This window comes from Mesoplodon mirus (genome assembly GCF_964341445.2).
Source record: "Mesoplodon mirus genome assembly, chromosome: 17".
NCBI lineage: Eukaryota > Metazoa > Chordata > Mammalia > Artiodactyla > Ziphiidae > Mesoplodon > Mesoplodon mirus.
This window is the reverse complement of record NC_138993.1, coordinates 47,999,479-48,027,337: the sequence shown is the minus strand read 5'-3', so window position 1 is coordinate 48,027,337 and position 27,859 is coordinate 47,999,479. Positions and strand designations below refer to the sequence as shown.

Here is a 27,859-nt window from a genome sequence, read left to right as displayed (position 1 = left end):
CAATAACTTTGAAAATTCTTACTTAATCAATTTAAACAATGTGTTTCTAGTTGAAAGAGTAGGGGTAGATGCTTTCTTGAAGTTATTAAGTTTTTGGTAGATGTAAAAGATATATGCGATGGATGTCTATATAAGTTATAAGACATAATGATAAAGAGAAACCCAACTTAAGAAATAGAATGTTTCCAATATTTTTAAAGACCCCTTTTAGTCCCAGGCATGAGCATTATCCTGCATTTTTTTATTGTATTTTCCTTGCCTTTTTTTTTTTTTTTTTTTTTTTTTTTCCTATTCTTTTTGCGGTATGCGGGCCTCTCACTGTTGTGGCCTCTCCCGTTGCGGAGCACAGGCTCCGGATGCGCAGGCCCAGCGGCCGTGGCTCACGGGCCCAGCCGCTCCGCGGCATATGGGATCCTCCCAGACCGGGGCACGAACCCGTATCCCCTGCATCGGCAGGCGGACTCTCAACCACTGCGCCACCAGGGAGGCCCTTTCCTTGCTTTTTATAATGCTTGTCATCATATATAAGTATGTATTCAGGAACTATATATTGTTTACTTTTACTTGTCTTGGGACATCAGATGAGTAGTGCTGTACTCTTTTCCTTTGTAACTTGCTTTTCTTACTCAAATTTTGTGCTTTGATATTCTTCCACATTGATACATGTAGGTAAAATTATTCATTTCCACAACTGAATAGAACTATATTATATGACCATACTGTAATTTACCCATTCTTCAGCAATAGACATTTTTATCCTTTCTAGCTTTTTTGCTATTTTAAACAATACTGCTGTGTACAGTCACTTAAATGTGTCCTGGTGCACAAGTAGAAGGGTTTCTCTGGAGTATATCTCTAGGGGTAGAATTGCTGGATTGTAGAGTATGCACATTTTCAACTCTACTAGATAATGCCCAGTTGTTTTCCCATATTGTTGCAACACTTAAATAGCACTGTTTGTTGGTTCCATTTCTCCACATCCTTACTGACTCTTCGTTTCTGCTGACATTTAGAGTTTTGTCAGTCAGGTGTGTGTTAAACAGTGTTTCCTTGCGGCCTTAATTGCACTTTTCTATTACTAATGGTTTATATGTTTTCTGGTTATTTAGTTTCATCTGTGGATTTCCTTTTCATGTGTTTTTGCCTATTTTTCTATTGAATGGTAGTCAATTTTTTTCTCACCTTGAAGTAGATATTCAGGGCTAATTAAATATGTTGAAAATATTTTCTCCAAGATTGTGGACCGTCTTTTCACTTTTATAATATTGCTTTAATTTTTGATTTGGCTGAATATATATTTATTATATAATTAGTGTTTTTCTATGCACTTTTTCATGATAATTTTATATAGGATGTTTGTATCTACTTTACTAAGTGAGATTGGCCTGTAGTTTTCTTTTCTTATAATATTCTGACTGGGTTTTGGTATCAGTGTTAGAATCTTTTTTCTCTATTCTTTGAGATCATGTGAATAACTAGAATAATCTTATCTTTACGTATTTGGTAGAACTCACTTGTAAAGCTATTTGGGACTAGAGTTTTCTTTGAGGGTAAAATTTGAACTTGAAATTCATTTCCATTAGTGGTAATAAGACTATATAGGTTTTCAGTTTCTTCTTCAGTCAGTTTTGGTAAGTTGTGTATTCTATAAAGTTCATTTATTTTAAGTTTTCAAATTTATTGGCATAAAGATTTTATTAGTTTGCTAGAACTGCCATTCCAAAGGACCATAGACTGGATGGCTTAAACAACAGAAATTTATTTTCTTACATTCTGGAGGCTAGAAGTCCTAGATAAGGTGTTGATGGAGTAGATTTTTTCTGAGGCCTTTTTCCTTTGCTCATAGATGGCTTTCTTCTCCCTGTGCCTTCACATGGTCTTTCCTCTGTGTACCGATCATATTGGATTAAAACCTACCCATCTGACCTCATTTTACCTTAACTACCTCTATAAAGGCTCTATCTCCAAATACAGTCACTTTCTGAGATACTGGGACTTCAACATAAGAAATTTATGGGGGACACAATTCAGCCCATAGCAAGGATGTTTACAGTTGTCCATTAATTATATCTTTAATCTTGCTGTATCTGTACTTATGTCTCTCTTTTCATTTTATTTGTTTCAAAATGATTATTTTTGTTTTTTACTTCTCTTTTTATTTCCTTTGGTAAGTCTTGCCAGGGATTTGTCAATTTTATAGTCTTTTCAAAGAGCTCCTTTTGTTGTTGTTTCCTTCTATTGTATTTTTGTTTTATATGTATTCTTAGTTTTTATTTGTCTTTAATTTTCTCTTGAGTTTCTTCTCATAGTCGTTGTCTGATAAATTTAGTTACTGAACTAATTAATTTTTAACTTTATACTCTAAGGATTTCAGTATAGAATTTCTCTCTAAACACGACATTAACTGTATTTCATGAGTTTTGATATGAAGTATTTTCTATATCATTTAGACATTTATTTTCTGTATTCCACTATAATTCTTTTCTGAGAGTCTTGAGTTATTTACAGATCTTCTTTGACTTATGATGAGATTATGTCCTGATAAACCCATAATAAGTTGAAAATATCCTCGGGAATTCCCTGGTGGTCCAGTGATTAGGACTCTGTGCTTCCACTGAGGGGGCCCGGGTTTGATCCCTCGTCAGGGAACTAAGGTCCCACAAGCCAAGTGGCATGGCCAAAAAAGAAAAAAAAAAAATACCCTAAGTCAAAAATGCACTTAATATATCAATACCTAACTAACCAAACATCATAACTTAGCCTAGCCTACCTTAAACGTGCCCAGAACACTTAACGTTTTACCCACCTGGGCACAAACGTGCCCGAGTTGGGTAAAATCATCTAACACAAATTCTGTTTTATAATAAAGTGTCGAATGTCTCATGTAATTTATTGAATACTGTTACTGAAAGTGAAAAACAGAATGGTTGTCTGGGTACAGAAAGCTTGTGTGTTAATTGTTTACCCTCCTGTGTATGTGGTTGACTGGGAGCTGTGATGGCTGCCACGACCCAGCATCACCAGAGGATCATACTGCATATCACTAACCCGGGAAAAGGTCACAATTCAGAATTCAGAGTACGGTTTCTAGAGAATGCATATTGCTTTCACACCATTCATAAAGTTGAAAACTCGCAAGTTGAACCATTGTAAGTTGGGGACCCTCTGTAGAAGTTTTAATTTCCAAATGTACTTTTGGTTCATTTTAAATTACCAAACATTAGCTTCACTACGTTGTATTTATAGCATGTTGTCTGCTTGATATTAATTATTTATAGTATTACTATATGGCCTACTTCAAGGACAATTTTTGTAAATGCTTTGGATTTGAAAGAATGTATGTTCTCTTATTGTTATGTATATCATTTTATATGTGTCCAGTAGATAAAGCTTTTTAATTATTTTGCTCAAAATCTTTGTAGCCTTACTGATTTTTGCTTGGCTAATCTATCCATGACTGAAAGAATGGGTTATAATCTCCATTTCTTGGCTAATCTATCCATGACTGAAAGAATGGGTTAAAAATCATGACTCTCTTAGTTTCTTGTTATTTCTATAAATTTTGGCTGTGTATATTTTGAATTATGCTAATAGAGGCATAGTCATTTAGAATTTTATAATACTCTTAGGAAATACATCCTGTGTCTCATTACTTAGTCGTTTTCCTTTCCTTTCATAATGCATTTTGTCTGTATGCTTCTTTTGTCTGAATTTACATATTCCAGCTACTTAGTTATTACTGTCTTTCAGCATTGTGAGGACATTATTCCATTTCACTTTAAATGCAGTCAGAGTCTTTGAAAGATTGCAAGCAGGAGGTTCATATGGTCAAGAGTTCTGAGAAGGGCTTCCCTGGTGGCACAGTGGTTGAGAGTCTGCCTGCCGATGCAGGGGACACGGGTTCGTGCCCCAGTCCGGGAAGATGCCACATGCCGCGGAGCGGCTGGGCCCGTGAGCCATGGCCGCTGAGCCTGCGCGTCCGGAGCCTGTGCTCCACAACGGGAGAGGCCACAGCAGTGAGAGGCCCGCGTACCGCAAAAAAAAAAAAAAAAAAAAAAAAAAAAGAGTTCTGAGAAAATGGCATGGACTTCTGTATGGAAAAGTCATTGGAAGGTTGCAAAAACCTGGAGTTGGGCTAATATAGGGCAGCATGAGATGGTGGTGGCTTGGCTTGGAGTCTTAGCCCCTGAGATGGAGATAAAGAGAATGTATATGATTCAGAGGGAGAATTAATTGACAGATGTTGGTGATGGATGTCAAGGGTGATGTGAAAGAGAATGTATGAATGATGAAGCTTCAGTTTCTACCTTGAGCAACTCATTCCTTGAAATTATTTATCAATTTCAAAGTAGTAGTGTGCTCCTTCAATTCATTTTTGTACATGTTCCATTTATTTTTCAAAAAAATGTTGAGGGTCTCTGAATAATAATTTTCATACTTGCTGCTTTAGAAAGAATAAAAATAAGCCTATTCGTGTATGGGGATGCTATGAAAGAGCTTTCTGTCTAGTCCTATTTATTAATTCCTTAACTTTTTTTTTGATGACTCAGTGTGTGCCAGGAACAGTGCCAGTTTTTCTGGGCTTGCAGCGGTAAATACGGTGAGTATAGTGTGTGTCTGTGCTGAGTTTAGTAGTAAATGCAGATCAGCACAGAGTCATGTATCAACACAATGTGGGAGGAGCTTTGGTGAGAGAAGTGTTTGGTTCTGTGACAGCACGTGGCAGGGACACCCACCTCCATATGGTCCAGTGAGTATGATGAAGATTTTCAGATGAAAATGAAGCTTAGACTAAAAGAGACCTAAAGATGGGTAGGGACACACCAGAGAAAATTTAAGAACTTTGGAGAAAGAACATAGGCGAGAAGGAGATTATGACAAAGTTGAGGAACTGTTAAAAAAAAAAAGGGGGGGCTTCCCTGGTGGCACAGTGGTTGAGAGTCCCCCTGCTGATGCAGGGGACACGGGTTCGTGCCCTGGTCCGGGAAGATCCCACATGCTGCGGAGCGGCTGGGCCCATGAGCCATGGCCGCTGAGCCTGCGCATCCAGAGCCCGTGCTCCGCAATGGGAGAGGCCACAACAGCGAGAGGCCCGTGTACCGCAAAAAAAAAAAAAAAAATCATTAGGATTTGAGAGTAGAGTTCCAAGGGATATAGTACCTGTTTGAAGGAAGGAGGACTCAAATTATGTTAGTGCCTTATAACTTAAAAGTTTGGTATTTATTGTGAAAACAGTGAGGAGCTTGTGAAGAGGTTTAGGAAAGAAATCGACATGACCAGCTTTGCATTTTAGTGAACTCGAGTATATATAAAAAGATTGGGTTGGGAAGTAAGGGTGGACCACCAGATAAAGGACTGATGATGATACTGTCTTCTGGACCTGGCTTTAGGCTTGGCTGTGGAGGTGGAGAAAACTGGATAGATTTGGAGGATATTTAGGAGATAAAGTGATAGATTTAGTTATTCAGTGTATGTGATGTTGAAGAAATGAAGGAAGTCAGAAATGGTCGCAAGATGGGGCTTGGGTCACTGGGTGGATGGTGCTACTGGGAGGATCAGGTTTGCAAAACATGATGAGATCTTTTAAACTTTTGAGATTGGAATGTCCTGGGAGAAATCCAAAGGGATTTTCCAGTGGGTATATATTTGGGGTGTTGCTCAGGAGAGAGTTCTGGGCTAGGAACTTAGGAAGTCAGTGATATATTGATGGCACTTGAAGCGGTTGGAGTGAACGAGATCAGCCAAGTAATGTTTATGGAAAGAGAAGAGATAAGTGGGCGGGTCAGCATGGAGAGAATTGATATAAAACAAGTACAGAAGGGTATAATGTAATAATATGATGAAATGCAGTAAGAAGATATAAACCGTTGATGGGATTTTAAAGGGGGTAGTTGCTGTTAGGAGAACAGAAAAGTCTTCAAGTGAGATGATCATTGAAGTATGATGGCTAATATTGAATAATTGTGAAACAGAATGATTCAACCAGAAGGGGTTATACAAGCAATCACACAGAGGGAGAAAAAAAGAGCATAACTTTAGAAACCAAAGAATAATCTAGTTTAGGACAGAACAGACAGGTCAGTTGGGGCCATTTTATAAAATATCTAATGCATTATAATGTTAGAGTATAGTTCAAGGTGTTTGAATGAATTCCATTAGTGTGCCTTGTAAAAATGTCTGTCTCTTATTTATTTGATTAACCATGAGGTCACAGTTAACAGTTTGTAGGTGTTTTTTATTCTTAATGTATTTCCCCTTGATGTGATTAATTGAAGTTCTTTTGAGATGCTTTTTGAAAATCTGTTTCTTTTTTAAAAGAAATACTCAGGTTGTATTTAAGGAAATTTATGAACACTGAATTCACTCATCTGATTTCACTCATTATGTTATATAAGTAAGCATGCATTAATTATTAAACTCTAGTGTTTAGAGAAAAAAAAAGTGGTTGAAATGATGAAAGGTAATTTTAGACATACTGTGTTGGCAGGTCTCAAATAGTAACAAAAAACTGAGGGTGAATAAGTGGGATAAACTTTTGTCTTTCCAAACTTTCTGTATACATTTTTATTAGGACTTCTAGAGTTACAAGTATACTTTTGAATTACATAGTAGATATGTAGGTGATTGGAATTTTAGATTTTTGGATGAAAACACTTGTTTTATTAATGGAATAATTAATATTTTTAATGAGTATACAGTGATAATGTTGCAGTTGAAAATTCAGTTCTTAAGTGTCAAGATTGCCTTTTCCTGAATCAGTTGAACAATTAGCAAACTTTATTGACTGTGTAGAGCTCTCTACCTGAGCCTCTGGAAAAGTAGGACACCTGTACTGTGTTCTTAAAAGTTCATCAACTAGTTAAGCAGCAAAAGATTTAAATCAGTTAAATTAGTTTGATGTTCATCCTGGTCCTTTTCCATGGCTTTTTCATCCTGAGTTGTTTCTTTTAATTTATCTCTTGGTCGACTCGATTTCATTGTCAAGTAATTTTAAGAAAATATCATAACACCCTGCATTCCCTAAGATAGTTTATGTTTGAGCACATTAAACAGCTGCTTTTATACCCTAAGGTCAGATTGATTTAATGAAAGAATTGGATCATACTTTCCCTCAGAACTTTGTAAAACTTGAGCGCCGAAGTAATCCTTTTGCCATAGCGTCTGTTAATAACTTGTTTGGCTAGATTCTACTATTGAATAGTTTATTTTATGAAGGACTCATGGATGCTGTGTTTCCTGACTTCTTGCATGTTTCAATATCTGTTTCTTTTATATTCAAAGGATATTTTGCTTTGTTGTAAAATTTTGGGGTCCTACTAAGAAATCTGTAGACATGGCTTCTTTGTCTTCCGGCATTGAGCGTTCCTCCTATAGAACAGTGAGGCTAGTCTGACCTCCTCACCACGCCATGGGGGTGAATTGCTCTTTTCTGCCTGAACACCTGCATAACGTTTTTTGTTTTTTGGTTTTTTTGTGGTACGTGGGCCTCTCACTGTTGTGGCCTCTCCCGCCGTGGAGCACAGGCTCAGCGGCCATGGCTCACGGGCCCAGCTGCTCTGCGGCATGTGGGATCCTCCCAGACCAGGGCACGAACCCGTGTCCCCTGCATTGGCAGGCGGACTCCCAACCACTGCGCCACCAGGGAAGCCCAGAACGTTTTTTCTTTATCTTGAAGTTCAGTGACTCAAGGATATAATTCTTTTGGATCGTTCTGTATCAATTTTTAACTGTTATTACAATCTGTTCTTCCTTCATATTATGGAAAATTCATACTATCATTACTTGAAATATTTCTCTAGCTAGTTTTTGGGTTCTTTTCTACAGAGTCAGCAGTTTTCAGTTTGTTTTTCATGCTTCTTATCTTTTCTCCATTAAAAAGAAATGTATTTGTCTTTCTCCTCTGTATTCTTTGGAATTAAGTCCTTTTTAAAAAAATCAATAATTCAGTTTTTAGCCATATCTTCTGATTTCTAGCCATGTCGCCTCATTCCCTTGCTGTTTTTATTTTATTAGTACTGAATTGATACATTTTTGATCTTCTGTTTGTTTTGATGGCTCTACAACATCTTTTTTTTTTTTTTTCTTTTTTCTTTTTGTGGTACGCGGGCCTCTCACTGTGGTGGCCTCTCCCGTTGTGGGGCACAGGCTCCGGACGCGCAGGCTCAGCGGCCATGGCTCACGGGCCCAGCTGCTCTGCGGCATGTGGGATCTTCCCGGACCGGGGCACGAACCTGTGTCCCCTGCATCGGCAGGCGGACTCTCAACCAGTGCGCCACCAAGGAAGCCCATCTGCAGCATCTTTTTAATTTCTATTATTTCATCATTTCATCTTTGATCCCCTCTTCACTGATAATCCTTTAAAAAAATCCTGCTATAATGGGAAGCTTTTGGTTTTAGGTTGTGTTTTCTTTTGGAATGAGTGTTTTTTCCTTCCTTCCTTTCCTCTCTTTCTCTCCCATTCTTTCCTTTTTTACTTCCTTTATTCTATGATATGTTTACATATTTCCTGTTTTGCTTCATCGTGTCATGTAAGCAGATAGTCTGTTTGCTGAGATGCGGTGTTGGTGAATCTTTCTTTCCTTCCTTCCTTCTGTGGTTGAGACCTATCTGTTTTCCCTTGGTTGCTACGTATTGAGAATTAGTTGTCCCTTTCATTTTGCTCTAATTCCAGGTGAGGAGTGGGATGGCCTTATTGTGGGGAATGAAAGAAGGGAAGGGCTTGGCAGTGTGAGCTGTGTCAGAATGTTCTGTGACTTCTCTCCCCAGATGGCCATGCGTGTACAATGATGCCCTTCAAAGGAGATCTCAGATACAATACTTCCTTACGAAAGCATGCAAACTATTTCTGCACCTTTCAGCTAAGGGGCACGGAGCTGGTCTTTAGGGAGCGTGGTGGTGTTTTGTTTCATCCTGTGGCTTTCCTGTTTACATGTATGAGCCCTGTTGCATACATCGTTATTTATTCAAGAGCTGAAAAATCTCTCCACAGGGTAATTATTTTAAGTATTGAAGATTACTTTGGGCCCTGTAGGAACATCATCAGCTTTAAATAACAATGTCATCTTATACATTTTCTAGAGCAAAACATCTTCAGAAATACTGAAAGGGCTTTGCATTTCTCCTGTATGTATTGCTGTTGCACCATTTCCTGTTGCCAACATAGAAACAACTTACTCTAAAGTGCATATCATTTTAAATTGTTAGCTCGTTAGGCATCCTGGTTTTCTGTCATTCTTGGTGTTTCAACTTAAAATGAAGTATTTATAAAACAGGTACATAAGCTGTATTAAATCATTATGTCCGGCACCTCGTAGAAACTTTCTCTCAAGGAAAGGAATGATCCTTTTTTGGTGCTGACATAAATCCATTCTCGCACGGGCAAAACACAATCTCCAGTGTGCTCCTGGTGATTCATTAAGTCTTTGGAGTTCAGAAGGGCAGTGGTGGGTCACACTAGGGTGAGATTTCAGCTGGGAGTCTGTCACCTCCTATCGATCTACTAGTTATTTGTTTCATTTATGTTTGAAGATGCTCCACTGCAGCTGTGGTTACTGTGAATTCCATATGAGTCATACAAGATGAGAAAATAAACTGAAATGTATACAGTTCACCAAAAAAAAAAAAGAAAAAGGAAGTCAAGCTTCATGTGCAGTTTATTATAGTTACGTTTAAATGCAATTGATGTTATACTCCCTTCTATTGAGATGGCCCGTAAGGAAATTATTTGTCATATGTCATAAAGATTGACTATCTGTGACTGAGGAACCACCATGCTGTTCTAAATGATGATTACTAATCAATCGTATTGATAATGTTATTGATTGGATTAATTATAGGGAATCAAACTTTGAAGACTATTTTAAAGACTGTCCATACTTCTTTAAAGGTACATTCACAATGAAACTGTATCAGGATAATGGGGAAGGTTTCATTTATTGTCAGTGTTTCTTCATCCCGATTACTCAAAACTCAGTGTTAGAACAGTCATAAACTCTCAAGCTATAATTATGTTATCTTTAACAGGTTGCTGTGATTTTACATACTCATGCATTTAAAATTTTTTTCTCTTCTTTTTCTCAGAGTAAAGATTTCAGAATTTTAAAGTTTTCTTTGGCCTGATAACTTTGCATCATTCTTTTCCCGAAAGTATTTTTGTACCATTAACTTCGATTTAATAAACATTGATTGATTGCATAGTACCAAAAAATATGATTGATTTGGGCAGTGGAGTTGTGTAACCAGTTAATTTGTGAGTGGGAAACTAGCAAACAGACAAAAAAACTTTTAAAACTCCTATCAGTTCAGCTAGGAAAAAAAATCTATTAGCTGTATTTATTTGTAGTTCATATTGCCACCACGAACGTATGTCATCAGTAGTTATACACAAAATCTAGAAAATTGGTGGTGATGAAACCTATTTAGCCACTGTTAATGAGAAGAAGTTCCTTTGTTTTGAGTCTCAGGAGAAATATTCATCATGCGTTTTTAATCTGAGGCCTTAAAGGGATCAACTTCATAGTTTACAGTTTCGTAACTTTTTCTGTCTTGGAGCATATCATCATATAGGTGAACTAACCTGGAAAAGGGTGCTGTAGCCCAGATAAATTATATATGCATCACAGTGTTGCCTAAGAACAGGGGTCAATAGTTCTCCGGTCTCTTATGGTATATTATTGTGTCTTTATGGAGTCTGGCAGCTTATCAGAGCCTCTGTCTAGCTTTTGGTCCCAGAGTTTTATTTTGTTAAGGAAGTGTATGTATTTGGATTGCATTATGTCTCTCCCCCAAATTATTAACTTCGGTATAAGAACCCTTAAATGTGTTTGTAATTAATTGCTTACTAAAAAGATCTGGCAAGTGAATGGTTTAACTTATAATGCTTATTAACTTCTTGACTCCCTGCTTGATTTTATCTTTTTTTGGCGTCTATTTTTATTGATATATTACATATTTTAAAAAATAGCCCAGTTTTTTATCCCTTGCCAAGTTCTGGTAACTTTCTCATTTTGTGATATTAATGTTTATAAATTTTTACCATTTGCAGTTGGTATAAACTTAACTTTGAAAACCACTAACAACTCTTTTGTTTTTCATGGACGCCCTCCCACAGTTGACATTAACATTTTTTCTGCAGCTTATGAAATTTTGTTTAAAAAACATTCCCTGCCCTTCTGCTACTTCTAGCCCTTGATTTAACCCACAAAAATGGGTATCTTTGATAGCATCTGTACTGGGAAATGATTTCCAAATAAAACATTTGTTAGAACACACAAACGATTTATTTAGGTACATCTCAGAGCCTAAATATTCGCTTCAGCTGCCAGTATGTGCTTTATTGGCTAATGTTTCTGCAGTGTTTCCGCATTTTTATAGGCTGGCAGCCAAGTTGTCCAACAGTCTGGTACCTCTCAGGGAGTGCAAGTGGGTGTGTCTATGGGGAGTTGGTGGTACTAGAATGCTCTTTTGTGTAGCCAGTTGGCATATGTTAGAACCAGCAGAAGTTGACCAGAAGGAACCTGGAAGCATCTGTCTATAACCTGGAAGCATATAAATACTAATGAGCTTCCCCTACCTGTCCAAAGTGGCTTGAGGAAGCCTGCTTAGATCCCCGGTGATGTTGATCCAAGGAAATCAGAACTCTGAGAACAACTTGTTCAGTCATGTTGGATCTAAAGTAGTTAAAACATTTAGTACAACTGAGGTCTAATATGTCATTTTTGTACGAAGATATATTATGGTAAAAAATACTTCTGTAGTGCTCTGTGGTTTATAAAGTGCACTGTCATGTGTTTTCTCATTTGATCAGCCAAAAAAAAAAAAAACTTGTGAAGTAGATGGTGTTATACCCATTTTACAGATACAAAATCAGTCAGTCACACAAGCTGGAAATGCTGACATTGTGGGTTTAAATCCTTGTCACTGGATCCCATCTTCTGTATTCTCTCACTGTGCTACACAGGAAATAAGGGTTGGCCAATGGAAGATGGACTGAGCTAGTATAATACAAGATTGCATCAAATAGATATCAAATTAAGGACCCAAGAATGCTGCTTGTACCACCAACCTCCGGTGGTCAATTGGCAACAAGGTGTTTGTTGTTGATCATAACTAAGCACTATGGGATTTGTAAAGTTTTGATTAGATGAGATCTAAAACTATAAGTAGGTCTCTATATGATAAGAACACAAACTGGATGAGTGAGGATGCAGATTTGTATCTATCTAATAGATAGACATAAATAATATGTTTTCTGGGTGTGTGTGTCTTTACTGCGTTAAAAGGAAGAAGATTTGATATAATCCCTTGAGGGAAGTTTTGAGAATGGCATATTGTTAGTTAACTGGGATCAGTGGAAGAGCTTCTGTCCCGTGTATGTACTGAGCGCTTTCTATGGATGTGCTTGGTGTCAAGCAATATGCCGGGTACTGGGGTACAAAGATTATGAACACATAGGGTTGAGGAAACGACTCCTTCACTTTGGTAGATGCTGTGGACTGAAATGTCTCCCCCAAATCCACGTGTTGAAGACCTAATCCCAGTGTGACAGTATTTTCAGGTGGGGTCTTTAGAAGTTAAGTAGATTACGAGGGTTGAACCCTCATGATGAATTAGTGCCCTTGGAAGAAGAGATGTGACAGATGAGCAATCTCTCTTCCCTGTGCGGACACAGCCAGAAGGTGGCCTTTTGCAGGCTGAGAAGGGAGGCCTCACCAGGAACCAAATAGACCAGCACCTTGATCTTAGACTTCTCAGCCCCCAAAAACTATGAGAAATGAGTTTCTGCTGTTTTAAGTCAACCAGTCTGTGATATTTTGTTGTAGCAGCCTGTGCTGACTAATACAGCAGAGTTAGAGCACTCTTTATAGGCCCACATTTGAACAAGGGCTTGAAGGATGAGTAAAAGTTCTGTTACCAAATGAGGAGGAAAGGTATTCCTCCCAAGATAAGAACTAAGTGTGGGCATGTCCTAATGTGTGGAAGGGAATGTAAAAAATTCTAGTGGTTGTATGTTGTTGGGAGGATTGAAGGAGAAGTTAGAAGCTAAGCTTGGGCCTGTTGGCCAGCCATCCTCTCGAATGTAGGATGTACTGGAGGCCATTGCACATAACATCCAGTCTAGTGGCTTTTACCCCTTTTTTATACTTCTGTATCTTCATATGTTCAATTTACTGCAGGCAGTATAAAATGTCATTATTCACAGTAGTTGTCTATGATATGTTTTAGAACCTCTGAGAAGATAGGTTTTGTATTCTGATCCTTCATCATTCCTTCATCATTTTGGATCCGTATTTTTTGGCTATACGTCTCCTCCCTCTTCTTTTCCTACACGTGCGCGTGTATGTGTGTGCGTGTGCACACACACACACACACATTCACACACAATGTGAGGCCAAACTCAGCAGCAGCCTACTATTTCCCTTGGATTAGTATCATTTAGCTCCAATATGGCAGAAAAAATTGAGAATAGGTGTCATGAACAATAAGAAGATATATATATATATATATAATATATATAGATGCATGTAAGTTGATTTTTTTACATATATGTGTATGTATACATATGTAAAAAATCAACCTGTATGTTTTATAGAAATATAATTCATTGCTGATCTATACATAGACTGGAAGGGAAACTGTTGGCAACTGAGAAGGCAGTTAGGGGCTATTTAATAATCATAAAGAGATGATGACCTGAATTAAGCCTGCAACAGTAGAGTTAGGAAGCATGGGTGGTGTGGAGAGGTCTTTTTTTTTCTTTTTTTTTTTTTTTTTGTGGTATGCGGGCCTCCCACTGTTGTGGCCTCTCCCATTGCGGAGCACAGGCTCCGGACACGCAGGCTCAGCGGCCATGGCTCACGGGCCCAGCCGCTCCGCGGCATGTGGGATCCTCCCAGACCAGAGCTCGAACCCGTGTCCCCTGCACCGGCAGGCGGACTCTCAACCACTGCGCCACCAGGGAAGCCCTGGAGAGGTCTTTCAGAGATGGCATCAATACAACTTTGTAATTGATCCTGAAGTCAGAAAAAGTGGGCTCCTAGATTTCTCATTTGGTGCATGTTGATGTTATTAACATGAATAGAGAATAATGGAGAAGAAAGTAGGTTTTTGAAAGTATGAGGTAGGGAGAGAAATAAGTGAGATGAGCCTTTATAAACTTCCTTGGACACTTTTAAACTTATGACAATCCAAGTAGAGGTTATGATAGGGAATAGGGATCTAGAACTCAGGAGGAGGTGGGAGCTGGAGGTGGGAGCTGGAGATGGGTCACCCATATAGAGATGGAATGATGGTGGTGAGCATGACTTGGATCACTCAGGGAAAAATGTGTAGAAGGAGAAAGAGATACAGACTGAGGTATGGGTTTTTCAGGCTCCTGATGGTGACACTGAAGTGTGTAATAGAAATCATGTGCGAGGGACTCCTGAAAAATAAAAGATGAATAAATTACTTTCCTTTGCGTTTGCAGAAATATCCTTTACATTTGCACTTTATTTTAGATTAAGTGTTTTCACAAAACCATCTTTTAGAAAGCTTCCTAAGTAATTCTGTCATCCAAACACATAAGGCAAAGAAAGTCTCAAAACTGAGTACTCATTTAGCAGTTAGTTTACTGACAGGCATGGATGATGACATATACAGATTCTGCTCTTGGGTGACCTGAAAAAGAGCCCTTTCAAATAATCAGTTATTTGCATTGAGAATACTAGGCCAAGTAGAGACATACAGAAGTATAGTGGCGTATCATTGGTAGGGTCTTAGTTATCCAGAAACCATAGCTGTACTAGACCCCACCAACTACTGGGAATTATATAGTAAGACATCTGAGAAGACAAGTAGACATTACAAGGTATATTCACTTTGCTTGTGTGAGAGTATATTGCATGCTTAAGTATCTGTATTACTTTCCATCTAACTTCAGCTGGCTTATTTTTAAAACATATAAAACAAATGAGAAGCAGCAAGTTTGCATTAAGCATTTTAGCAAAGAAAAGGACTGAAAGAGTTACCTAGTTAAATTTCCTCGTCTTACTTAGGCCCAAAGATGTTAAGTGACATATCCAAGGCCATTTAGCTAAATAATAACCTAAATCAACTTAACTCTTAGTCTGATATGCTTTCTGTTCTACCATAGGGCAGAAGGAGCATTCATTTTTACTAAAAAAACATAATACTGAGAAGTAAAAGCCTGACAGACTATAAAATGCAGGTACAAGAACTCAAGGAGCACAGGAGTTTCAGGTCATTTAGTGTAGACCTTTCAGTGGGCCCTGAAGTTACCTCTTTATGCAGCATTGCATAGTCATTGAGGTTCATAGTTATTGGTCTGAGTCCTCAAGAGAATGTTATATCCCTTATTACCTTCTACGTAAAATATATTAGGAATATTTCCATCCCAAGTAGTTCGTATTTTTTCCTTTTAAATTTGAAGTTAAAAGAGATACACTCTTGCGCATCCAGAAAACGAAACTCTCCAGACCACCGTATTCTAAGAATGCTGTGTAAGGGAGGCTTATTGCTGAAAGGATAGATCTCTCTTGCATGGTGCTTGCTCCCTCATTAAAAATGACAAGACTTACACGTTCGGTGCAGAGAGTAAAACACCTTAAAGAGTGCCTGACCTTATTTAGAACTGAAGCCTTCAAATATTTAGAGGGAGGAGGGATCTCTGTTCGATTCCTTGTTTACCAAGCTCATGGTTTAAGGCTCATCCTGGGCAGGAGGCCTGAGAACCTCAGGAGAAGGTCCCGCCCCCCTGCCCCCCACCTGAGTTTGTCTTACAAACTCCCATCACACATTAATTACCTCAGTCTTCTGTCCTTGAACACCACCGTGCTTGAGTTGTGTTACGTGGTTGTGTATTCCAGTCTTGGCTGAGTCCTTCATCTTGACGTTTCTGTGGCTCTCTCATTGATTCAAACTCATTTTCTCAGTTTCGGCGACCAGCGTAACCCTATTTTAACGGGTCATTCTTGGTTCCACCCTTTCACCTTTGGCTGTCAACCATTCCACCTGCTACCCCTTTCGCTAGTCTAGGAAACTGATTCCCGAGACAAAAATGCATTTAATTATGGACTTGGGAAATGTTACATTTGTCTTCATAGAAAGTTATCAGAAAACAAAATTAGTGGCCTTTCTCAGTAAAGGAGCTTGTCAGAATTGATCATTTTTATGTGTCTTTAATCATATCCTGGCATTTATTTTGGTCATTATTTATAATACTTTTGTCTGTAAAACTTAGAGAGAAACACACATTAAGATTTTAAATAGGGCTATCATTTTCTTTGTCTCAGTTTGGCATATATGAGTGGCTGAAATTAGAATTAAATTAATGTGGAAAAGTCAGATGTTATTTGTGCATTGCCGAATGTTAGCTAACATTTTACTGTACTTCCTGAGTAAAGCTCTGGCAAGTGGCTGGGCGTGTAAATTCAAGGTCATTGAGTGTCAGTGCTGGGTGTAAGACCTTAGGGGTTAAGTTCCCTTGAATAGGGTAAAGGATTGTGGGGGATCGGGGGCATTGTATGGAATGGACTACTTTGTGTGTCACCGAGTGCAAATTGTATTTTGGCTCAATCCTTTTGCACATGGAGGCGCGAGAGGCCACAGAGGTTACGCCTGCATTCAAGCTGCCCTCAAATGAAAGTTGGCTACCCTTTTCTTACAAATCCCCAAGGAAAAGAGATTCCATGACCTTGGTTGACTGCACATTTCAGAGCTTCTCAATCACACTTGTAAGGAGTTCTTCCTAAAGCACATTCCTAGTCCTTCCTCTTTCAGTTAGTTTCTTTTCTCTGGCATATTACAAAAAAAAAAAAAATCTTTTACTGTTTTCTGTCCCCCCTTTAAGTTTCTCTTTATCAAAACAATACATGCTCTTTATGTACTCATTAGAGAAATAGCAGAAGATGTAAAAAGAACTCAGAGACAAGAAAAGTAAACCTACATCGTTTTCATTACACTTGTAATGAGATGACTTCTTATATGCTATTTGTGTTTTGATTTTTATACTTAAGAATATGTAGTACAAACCTTTGTGTGTCAGTGGGCCTATTTCTATATCTTTTGCAATGACCCTTTATGGTATTTTATTTTACAGCTCTATGATAATTTATTTAACCACCATCCTATTTTTGGACATTTAGTTTGCTTCCAAGATTTAGTAATTACAAATAGCAGAGAAATAAATATTCTTTTTGCACGCTCTTAATTATTACCTTAGGATGAATTCCAAGAGTTAGAATGGCTAGAACGAAAGGCATATGCATTTTATGGCTTTTAATATTTTCTGCCAAAATTTTCTGCCCTGTAGTTAACAGCCCCACCCACTAGATTATGAGAGTAGCCTGCTCTTAATTAATTTACATTGCAGCTGTATCTCAAGAACTCGGAAAAGCTAGTTTGCTGGCCTGAATGGTTATTTTCTAGGTTGAAGAGCAGGCTATAATAGGTGCTCAATAACCATCCTCCTTTTTTTCTACTGAAATTCCTGTCACCTCATGCCTTTTGGTTACAGTGGGAAATTTTAATATAGTCATTCTATTTTAAAAAGGAAAGATGAGTACTAAAAAGGGAACAGGAGTTTTGGAGCAGTGTGCAGTCGTGTGCGTGAATGGTCTCTGCATTTCCTACCCTAGGGACATTGAATCAGCTTCCAGAATGTACCTTTGTGGACTGTGGGCAGTGGGATCATAAACAGCCATGTAGATATGAGTGCAAGGTCTCCGAATGGGTGACAACTAGGATTCCCATCTGTCCCATCCCGATCTGCAAACCCGATCAGTCTCTCTCTGTATAGGACTGAAACAGAGGTAATTAGAGACTGGAAACTCTGTATATGTTAGAAAAATCAGGCTAATATACAATTTCCACATTTTGTGGAAGAACAAAGAAATGGCCTATCAAAAATAAATTGTGCTTTTAAAATACAGTATTTCTTATGGAGACTTTATTAAAATACTGTCCCCTAAGGAGTCTTTCATCTGAAGCAAATATGTTAGAAGTTAATTTTCTTAGGAAATGGACTTTTAATGGTGGCAACATTTATCTATGTAGATATCTATAATATCTACAATATTAAACTGTAAAGATGTTGATGGTGCTTTGATTCATAGCACTATTTTCTTAAATTAGAAAATTTATTCTTTTACTGAGGTATAGTTGCTGTACAATATTATATAAGTTACAGGTATACAGTATAGTGATTCACAATTTTTAAAGGTTATATTCCATGGGTAGTTATTATAAAATAGCGGCTGTATTCCCCGTATTATACAATGTATCCTAATAGTTTGTATCTGTTACTCCCCTACCCCCATCTCGCCCCTCCCCCCTTCCCTCTCCCCACTGGTAACCACTAGTTTGCTCTTACATCTGTGAGTCTCGTAGCACTGTTCCTTATTATTGTTTTGTCTATAACCTAGCCATGCTGAGGGTATTTGATCCTAAGGCAAAGCCTTTCAACTAGTATGGTATCAAGTCACATGGGTATGCCACAGATGGGTTACAGGTATCCATCCCTTGAGCGTCTGAGACTGTCTGCCAAGGCCAGCCTTGTCTGATTAACCCACTGTGCGGTAGAGCCATGAATTGTTCTTTGTGTTCCATAATGTAAAAACAGCTGGGAAACACTGCTTTATAGATCTGTTTTGACTTTTGGCTTCCTTGGAACACTTTATTCTAGGTTCATATCAGCACAGATGTGTCTGAGCATCCTTATTCAGTCTCCTATAGATTACTCTGATACCATTTGGGGGAGAATTGAGGGATCCAAAAACTTTTGAGGTATTCACTAGAACTAGAGTAGAACGAGAGTTACCTAAGATTCTCAGAGAGTGATGCTGAAATTCAAGAGGTAGTTTTGGTATCTTCAGTGCCCTTTGCCCTGGAAAAATGACCTAGATAGGCCTAATTTTGCAGTCCTGTGTTCTATGAACTGTACTACAAACAGTGGGAGTTGCAGAGATAATCAGCCATGGTTAAGAGCTATTGAGGAGCTTACCATTGCACAGACCTTCTTAATGTCAGTATTTGTACTTCCTTGCAGACTGTGTATCCCTGCATCCTTGGCTGTAATTTTTGTAGGTATGAAAAAGTACTGAATACCTAGGTTTGCTCTTAAAAGTTGTACCATAGCACAGATCACGTTCTCATTGTCTAAGTTTTGAATGGAAGATTCTGAATGGTATAAAATTAGACATTAGGCATTTGTAATAATACTTTAGGAAGGACCTGTCAGCTCTTTCAGCCATATTTGTTGGCTTCACTGGTAATAAATTATAAAAGTAGGCCCATAAGTTGAATCTCAGACTCTTTTGTTTTTCTGAATTTTATTTTATTTTTTTTATACAGCAGTCTCTTATTAGTTATCCATTTTATACATATTAGTGTATATATGTCAATCCCAATCTCCCAATGCATCACACCACCACCTCCCTGACCCCGCTTTCCCCCCTTGGTGTCCATACGTTTGTTCTCTACATCTGTGTCTCTATTTCTGCCTTGCAAACCGGTTCATCTGAACCATTTTTCTAGATTCCATATATATGCGTTAATATACGATATTTGTTTTTCCCTTTCTGACTTACTTCACTCTGTATGAGAGTCTCTAGGTCTATCCATGTCTCTACAGATGACCCAATTTTGTTCCTTTTTATCGCTGAGTAACATTCCATTGAATATATGTACCACATCTTCTTTATCCATTCGTCTGTCGATGGGCATTTAGGTTGCTTCCATGACCTGGCTATTGTAAATAGAGCTGCAATGAACATTACGGTGCATGTGTCTTTTTGAATTATGGTTTTCTCTGGGTATATGCCCAGTAGTGGGATTGCTGGGTCATATGGTAATGCTATTTTTAGTTTCTTAAGGAACCTCCATACTGTTCTCCATAGTGGCTGTATCAACTTACATTCCCACCAACAGTGCAGGAGGGTTCTCTTTTCTCTACACCTTCTCCAGCATTCAGATTTTCTGATGATGGCCATTCTGACTGGTGTGAGTTGATACCTCATTGTAGTTTTGATTTTCATTTCTCTAATATTTAGTGATGTTGAGCAGCTTTTCATGTGCCTTTTGGCCATCTGTATGTCTTCTTTGGAGAGATGTCTGTTTAGGTCTTCTGCCCATTTTTGGATTGGGTTTTTTTTTTTAGTATTCAGCTACACGAGTTGTTTATATATTTTGGAGATTAATCCTTTGTCCGTTGATTCGTTTGCAAATATTTTCTCCTATTCTGAGGGTTGTCTTTTTGTCTTGTTTATGTTTTCCTTTGCTGTGAAAAAGCTTTTAACTTTCATTAGGTCCCATTTGTTTATTTTTGTTTTTATTTCCGTTTCTCTAGCAGGTGGGTCAAAAAAATCTTGCTGTGATTTACGTCAAAGAGTGTTCTGCCTATGTTTTCCTCTAAGAGTTTTATAGTGTGCAGTCGTACCTTTAGGTCTTTAATCCATTTTGAGTTTACTTTTATGTGTGGTATTAGGGAGGGCTCTAATTTCATTCTTTTACATGTAGCTGTGCAGTTTTCCCAGCACCACTTATTGAAGAGATTGTCTTTTCTCCATTGTATATCCTTGCGTCCTTTGTCATAGGTTAGTTGACCATAGGTGCGTGGGTTTATCTCTGGGCTTTCTATCCTGTTCCATTGATCTATATTTCTGTTTTTGTGCCAGTACGATACTGTCTTGATTACTGTAGCTTTGTAGTATAGTCTGAAGTCAGGGAGTCTGATTCCTCCAGCTCTGTTTTTTTCCTTCAAGACTGCTCTAGTTCTGTAAAAAATGCCATTGGTAATTTGATAGGGATTGAATTGAATCTGTAGATTGCTTTGGGTAGTATAGTCAATTTCACAATACAGATTCTTCCAATCCAAAAACATGGTTTATCTCTCCATCTGTTTGTGTCATCTTTGATTTCTTTTGTCAGTGTCTTATACTTTTCTGGATACAGACAGGTCTTTTACCTCCTTAGGTAGGTTTATTCCTAAGTATTTTATTCTTTCTGTTGCAGTGGTGAATGGGATTGTTTTCTTCTCTTTCTGATCTATCGTGTTTAGTGTATAGGAATGCAAGAGATTTCTGTGCATTAATTTTGTATCCTGCAACTTTACCAAATTCATTGATTAGCTCTAGTAGTTTTCTGGTGGCATCTTTCAGATTCTCTATGTATAGTATCGTGTCATCTGCAAACAGTGACAGTTTTTCTTCTTTTTCAATTTGTATTCCTTTTATTTCATTTGCTTCTGTAATTGCCTTGGCTAGGACTTCCAAAACTATGTTAAATAATAGTGGCGAGAGTGGACATCCTTGTCTTTGTCCTGATCTTAGAGGAAATGCTTTCAGTTTTTCACCATTGAGAATGATGTTTGCTGTGGGTTTGTCGTATATGGTCTTTATTATGTTGAGTTAGGTTCCCTCTATGCCCACTTTCTGGAGAGTTTTTATCATAAATGGGTGATGAATTTTGTCAGAAGTTTTTTCTGCATCTATTGAGATGATCATACAGTTTTTATTCTTCAGTTTGTTATTATGATGTATCACATTGATTGATTTGTGTATATTGAAGAATCCTTGCATCTCTGGGATAAATCCCACTTGATCGTGTTGTATGATCCTTTTAATGTGTTGTTGGATTCTGTTTGCTAGTATTTTGTTGAGGATTTTTGCATCTGTATTCATCAGTGAAATTGGTTTGCAATTTTCTTTTTTTGTAGTATCTTTGTCTGGTTTTGGTATTAGAGTGATGGTGGCCTTGTAGAATGAGTTTGGCAGTGTTCCTTACTTTACAGTTTTTTGGAAGACTGAGAAGGGTGGGTGTTAGGTCTTCTCTAAACATTTGATAGAATTCATCTGTGAAGCCACCTGGTCCTGGACTTTTGTTTGTTGGAAGATTTTTTTTTCTTTTTTTTTTTTTTTGCGCTACGTGGGCCTCTCACTGTTGTGGCCTCTCCTGTTGCAGAGCACAGGCTCCGGACGCGCAGGCTCAGTGGCCATGGCCCAGCCGCTCTGCGGCATGTGGGATGTTCCCGGACCGGGGCACGAACCCATGCATCAGCAGGCAGACTCTCAACCACTGCGCCACCAGGGAAGCCCCCAATCAAGTATTTTAAAATGAAAAATATATCTCTTGGTGCTTATTGTATTATACCAAGGACTAAATCATCACAAAACTTTTCCATATAGAGAAATAGAATTATTTTGTTTAACTCTTTTTAAAATTAAAGGATAATTGGTAGAAAGAAACATTCTAACCGTAAGCTCTTTTAAAAAAAATTATTTATTTTTGCCTGCATTGGGTCTTTGTTGCTGCGTGTGGGCTTTTTCTAGTTGCGGCGAGTGGGGCCTACTCTTTATTGAGGTATGCAGGCTTTTCCTTGTGGTGGCTTCTCTTGTTGCAGAGCACAGGCTCTAGGCATGCAGGCTTCAGTAGTTGTAGCATGTGGGCCCAGTAGTTGTGGCTCGTGGGCTCTAGAGCGCTGGCTCAGTAGTTGTGGCACACGGGCTTAGTTGCTCCGTGACATGTGGGATCTTTCCAGGCCAGGGCTCGAACCCGTGTTCCCTGCATTGGCAGGCAGATTCTTAACCACTGTGCCCCCCGGGAAGCCCAGAAAGAAACATTCTAAAAGCATTGTTTACTGACCTGTCCTATTTGTTAGAAGTAGTAAGACTTACTACCTAAAACTATTTTTTTATTTTTTATTTTTTATTTTTTATTTTTTGCTTTATAACAAATTTAATCAGTTATACATATACATATGTTCCCTAAAACTATTTTTTTCATGTTCATATAATGCGTTCAAGAATTGGAAACAGATTGAAAAGTTAAGGTTAGCCAAGGCAGAGTGTTGTGACTCAAAATCTCCAGTTGTTTTTCCCCCTGGACATTTTTCAGGGACATGCAAATCAAAGTCATATATATATGTAACAGATATAACTTACATACAAACACACTCAGATGTACATATACTTATATCCTTCTGTCTTCTGGCATAATAATGACAATTGTATTGCTTTATTCAATTGCATTTTAGTGTAATATATAACAAATAAACTGGGTAACAAATTTCTTTACTGCCGGGAGAAAAATGATTAAATGCAGAATGATATATTTGCCCACATTGCCTCATATTTCAGATGATTAACCAATCCCTTCTATTGGTCTTGACAAAATGTGTTTATAATTAATGTAAAGTAATAGACTAACATTTGAATCACTGTTATAAGTGTGCTTAACTAATATAAAATATTGTTGGAGACTGGTCTGTTTCTTCATAATTCTTATGATAGTACCTTGCAACTTTTGATAGTTTTATAAACTTGGTAGTAATGGTTGCCTTTAGGAATCATTATTCTTTTCTGTGTATAAATATTATTTCTGATGTCCTCTGAATGAAGTAAGAAATGCGTGTTTGAGTTGCCCATTTATTTTTTAACTGCCTTTTGAGACCACTTTAAAGAATGTATTCTTTTTTAATTAAAAAAATGGAATTTGTGATTAAACATACAGCAGAGAATTTTTTTATTTAATAAACTTTTTTTTTAGAGCCGTTTAGATTCACAGCAAAACTGAGCAGAGAGTATAGAGTGTCTGTACCCCCGTCCCCACTCATGCACAACCCACACCACAAGGTATATTTGTTACAATAGATGAACCGACATTGACACGTCATCATAACCCAAAGTCCACAGTTTACATTAGAGTTTGCTTTTGGTGCTATAAATCCTGTGGGTTTGGACAAATATATAAGTTCCATGTGCTCACCATTGTAGCAATAGAATAGTTTCACTGCCCTAAAAATCCTTTATGTTCTCCCTGTTCATTCCTCCCTCCCCCTTAACTCCTAGCAACCAGTTATCTTTTTGCTGTCTCTGCAGTTTTACCTTTTCTGGAATACCATATAGTTGGAATCATGCAGTATATAGCCTTTTCAGATAGCTTTCTTTCACTCAGTAATACGCATTTAAGTTTCTTCTATGTCTTTTCATGGCCTGTTAGCTCTTTTTAGTGCTGTTTAATATTCCATTGTCTGGATGTAGCACAATTTATTTATTCACCTACTGAAGGACATCTTGGTTGCTTTTAAGTTTTGTCAGTTATGAATATAACACTACTGTAGACATCCGTGTGTAGGTTTTTGTATGGACCTAAATTTTTAATTCATTTAGGTGAATTCCAAGGATTGTGATTGTGGACACTATAGTAAAAGTATGTTTTGTTTTGGAAGAAATCCCTAAACTATCTTCTAAAGTGGCTGTACCAGTTTGCATTCCAAACAGCAATGTATCAGAGTTCTGTTGCCCCACATTCTTACCAGCATTTGATGTTGTCAGTGTTTTGGATTTTGGCCATTCTAATAGGTGTGTAGTGGTATCTCATTGTTTCAATTTGCATTTCTCTAATGATATATGATATTGAACATCTTTTCGTATGCTTAATTGCCATCTGTATATGTTCTTTGGTGAGGTGTCTGTTAAGGTCTTTGACCCATTTTTTAACCAGGTTGTGTATTTTCTTATTGTTGAGTTTTAAGAATTCTTTGTATATTTTGGGTAACAGTCTTATATCAGATGTGTTTTTTGCAAGTACTTTCTCCTATTCTGCGGTTTCTCTTCTCATTCCCTTGAATGAAACTTAATGAAGTCCAAGTTATGAATTATTTCTTTAATGGGTCATGCCTTTGGTGTTATATCTATAAAGTTATCTCCATACCCAGTGTCATCTAGGTTTTCTCCTATCTTCTAGGAGTTTTATAGTTGGGTATTTTATATTTAGGCCTGTGATCCATTTTGAGTTAATTTTTTGTGAAGGGTATAAGGTCTGTATCTAGACTGATTTTTTTTTTTTTAACATGTGGATGTCCAGCTTTCCAGTAGTGTTTGTTGAAAATACTGTGTTTTCTCTGCTCAATTGTCTTGCCTTGCTCTTCTGTTGACTATATTTATGTGGGTCTATTTTTATGCTCTCTATTCTGTTCCATTGATCTGTTTGTCTCTTCTTTTGCCAATACCACACTTTCTTGATTACTGAAGCTTTATAGTAAGTCTTGAAGTTGGGTGTTGTCAGTCCTCCTTCAATATTGAGTTAGCTCTTCTAGATCTTTTGCCTCTCCATATAAATCTAGAGTCAGTTTGTCGACACCCACAAAATAATTTGCTAGAAGCTTGACTGGGATTGGGTTGAATCTGAAGATCAAGTGGGAAAAACTGATATCTTAACAATATTAAGTGTCCCTATCCATGAACGTGGGCATTTCTCCATTTATCTAGTGCTTTGATTTTTTTTGTCAGAGTTTTGTGGTTTTCTTCATGTAGACCTTTTACATCTTTTGTTAGATTTATATCTGTGTTTAATTTTGGGGAGCACTAATGTAAATGATAATATGTTTTAAAATTCAAATTGACTTGTTTATTGCTGGTTTATAGGAAAATGCTTGACTTTTGTGTATTAACCTTGTATCTTGCAACCTTATAATAATTGTTCATTAGTTTCAGGAATATTTGGTTGATTCTTTGGAATTTCTACATGTAATTTACGAGCAATGATAGCTTTCTTTCTTGCCAGTCTGTATACTTTTTATTTCCCTTTCTTATCTTTACTAGATCATGGGCTAGGATTTCCAGTATGATGTTGAAAAGCAGTGGTGAGCGTTGACATTCTTGCCTAGTTCCTAATCTTAGTGCAAAGCTTCTGGTTTCTCATCATTAAGTATGATGTTAGGTGTAGGTTACTTGTAGATATTTGTATAAGTCAGGGTTCTCCAGAGAAATAGAACCAGTAGGATACATATATAGCTAAGAAGATTTATTATGAGAATTGTCTCAGACAATAATAGAGGCTGAGATATGCCATAATATGCCATCTGCAAGCTGGAGAACCAGGAAAACTGTTGATATAATTCAGTCCACGTCTGAAGGCCTGAGAACCAGGGGAGCTGATGGTGTTAAATCCTGGAGACCTAAGGTCGAATAATGAGGATCTTTGATGTCTCAGACCAGGAGAAGATGGATGTCCCAGATGAAGGAGAGAGAGAGAGAATTTGCCCTTCCTCTTCATTTTTGTTCTGTTTGGACCCTCAATGGATTGGTTGATGCCTGCCAACAGATGAGGGTGGATCTTCTTTACTCAGTCTACTGATTCAAATGCTGACCTCTTCTGGAAACATCCTCATAGGCATACCTAGAAATAATGTTTTACCAGCTATCTAGGTATGCTCTTTAGTCAAGTGAAGATGACATATAAAATTAATTATCACAATGTTCTTTGTCATGTTGAGGAAGTCCCCCTCTAATCCTAGTTTACAGAGAGTTTTTATCATGAATGAGTATTAGGTTTTGTGAAATGCTATTTTTGCATGTATTGGTATGATCATGTGATTTTTTTTCTACTTTAGCTTGTTGATGTGAGGGATTGTTTTCATTGATTTTCTAGTTTTGAATCAGCCTTACATACCTTGGATAAATCCTACTTGTCTGTGGTGTATAATTCTTTTTATACATTGTTGCATTCAGTTTGCTAATGTTCTGTTGAGAATTTTGACAGCTGCGTTTATTAGAGAGATTGGTCTGTAGTTTTCTTGAAATGTTTTTGTCTGGTTTTGGTAATATGGTAATACTGGCCTCAGTGAGTTAGGAAGCCTTCCCTCTGATTCTGTCTTCTGGAAGAGGATAGAAAATTGGTATAATTTCTTCTTTAAATACTTGGTAGAATTCACCAATGTACTTATCTGGACCTGGTACTTTAAGTTTTGGAAGGATAACTATTAGGTATAAAATAAACTACAAGGAAACATTGTACAACACAGGGAATATAGCCAATATTTTATAATAACTATAAATGTTTTATAGTAATATAAATTATTATTAAAATTAACTAAATTATTAAATTAAAATTTTAATTATAAATTATATAGTTTTATAACTATAAATAACTATAATAACTATAACTACACCTTTAAAAATTGTGCAATCACCTGTAACATATAATATATATGGCAAGTATACTTAAATAAAAACAAAAACCAAAACAAACAAACAAACAAAACCCAGCAAAACATTTTTTTCTTTAATGGATACGGGCCTATTCATATTGTCTGTATCTTCTTGTGTGGGTTTTGGCAGATTGTGTCTTTCAAGGTAGTGATCTGTTTCATCTAGGTTATCAAATCTGTGGGCATAGAATTGTTCATAATATTCTTTATTCTTTTATTGTCCATGGGATCTGTATTGATGTCTCCTCTTTTGCTTCTGATATTATTAATTTGAGTCTTCTCTCTTTTTCCCTTAGTTAGCCTGGCTAGAGGTTTACCAGTTTTATTCATCTTTTCAAAAAGCCAGCTTTTGGTTTTGTTGATTTTCTCTATTGATTTCCTGTTTTCAGTTTCATTAATTTCTGCTCCAATGTTTATTATTTCTTTTCTTCTGCTTACTTTGGATTTAATTAGCTCTTTTTAGTTTCCTAAGGTGGAATGTTCGATTATTGATTTTTTATATTTCTTTTTTTATAATACATTCAGTGCTATAAATGTCCCTCTAAGTACTTCTTCTGCAGCATCCGACAAGTTTTAATAAGTTGTATTTTCATTGTCATTTAGTTCAAAATGTTTTAAAATTTCTCTTGAGATTTCTTTTTTGACTCATTTGCTGTTTAGAAGTGTGTTATTTTGAATTCCCAGCTATCTTTCTGTTACTGATTTCTAGTTTAGTTCCAGTGTGGTCTGAGAGTAGACCTTGTAAGATTTCTTTTTTAGAAACTAATTAAGGTGTATTTTATGGTCCAGGGTATGGTCTATTTTGGTGGATGATCCATGGGAGCTTGAAAAGGATGTGTAATCTACTGTTGTTGGATAAAGTAGGCTACAGTA

General features: G+C 37.3%; 1 protein-coding gene across 3 annotated transcripts in view; it reads left to right on the top strand.

Moving 5' to 3' along the window:
- Window positions 1-27,859, top strand: part of KLF12 (KLF transcription factor 12) — a 461,550-nt gene that overhangs the window by 159,088 nt on the left and 274,603 nt on the right. The window lies entirely within an intron of this gene.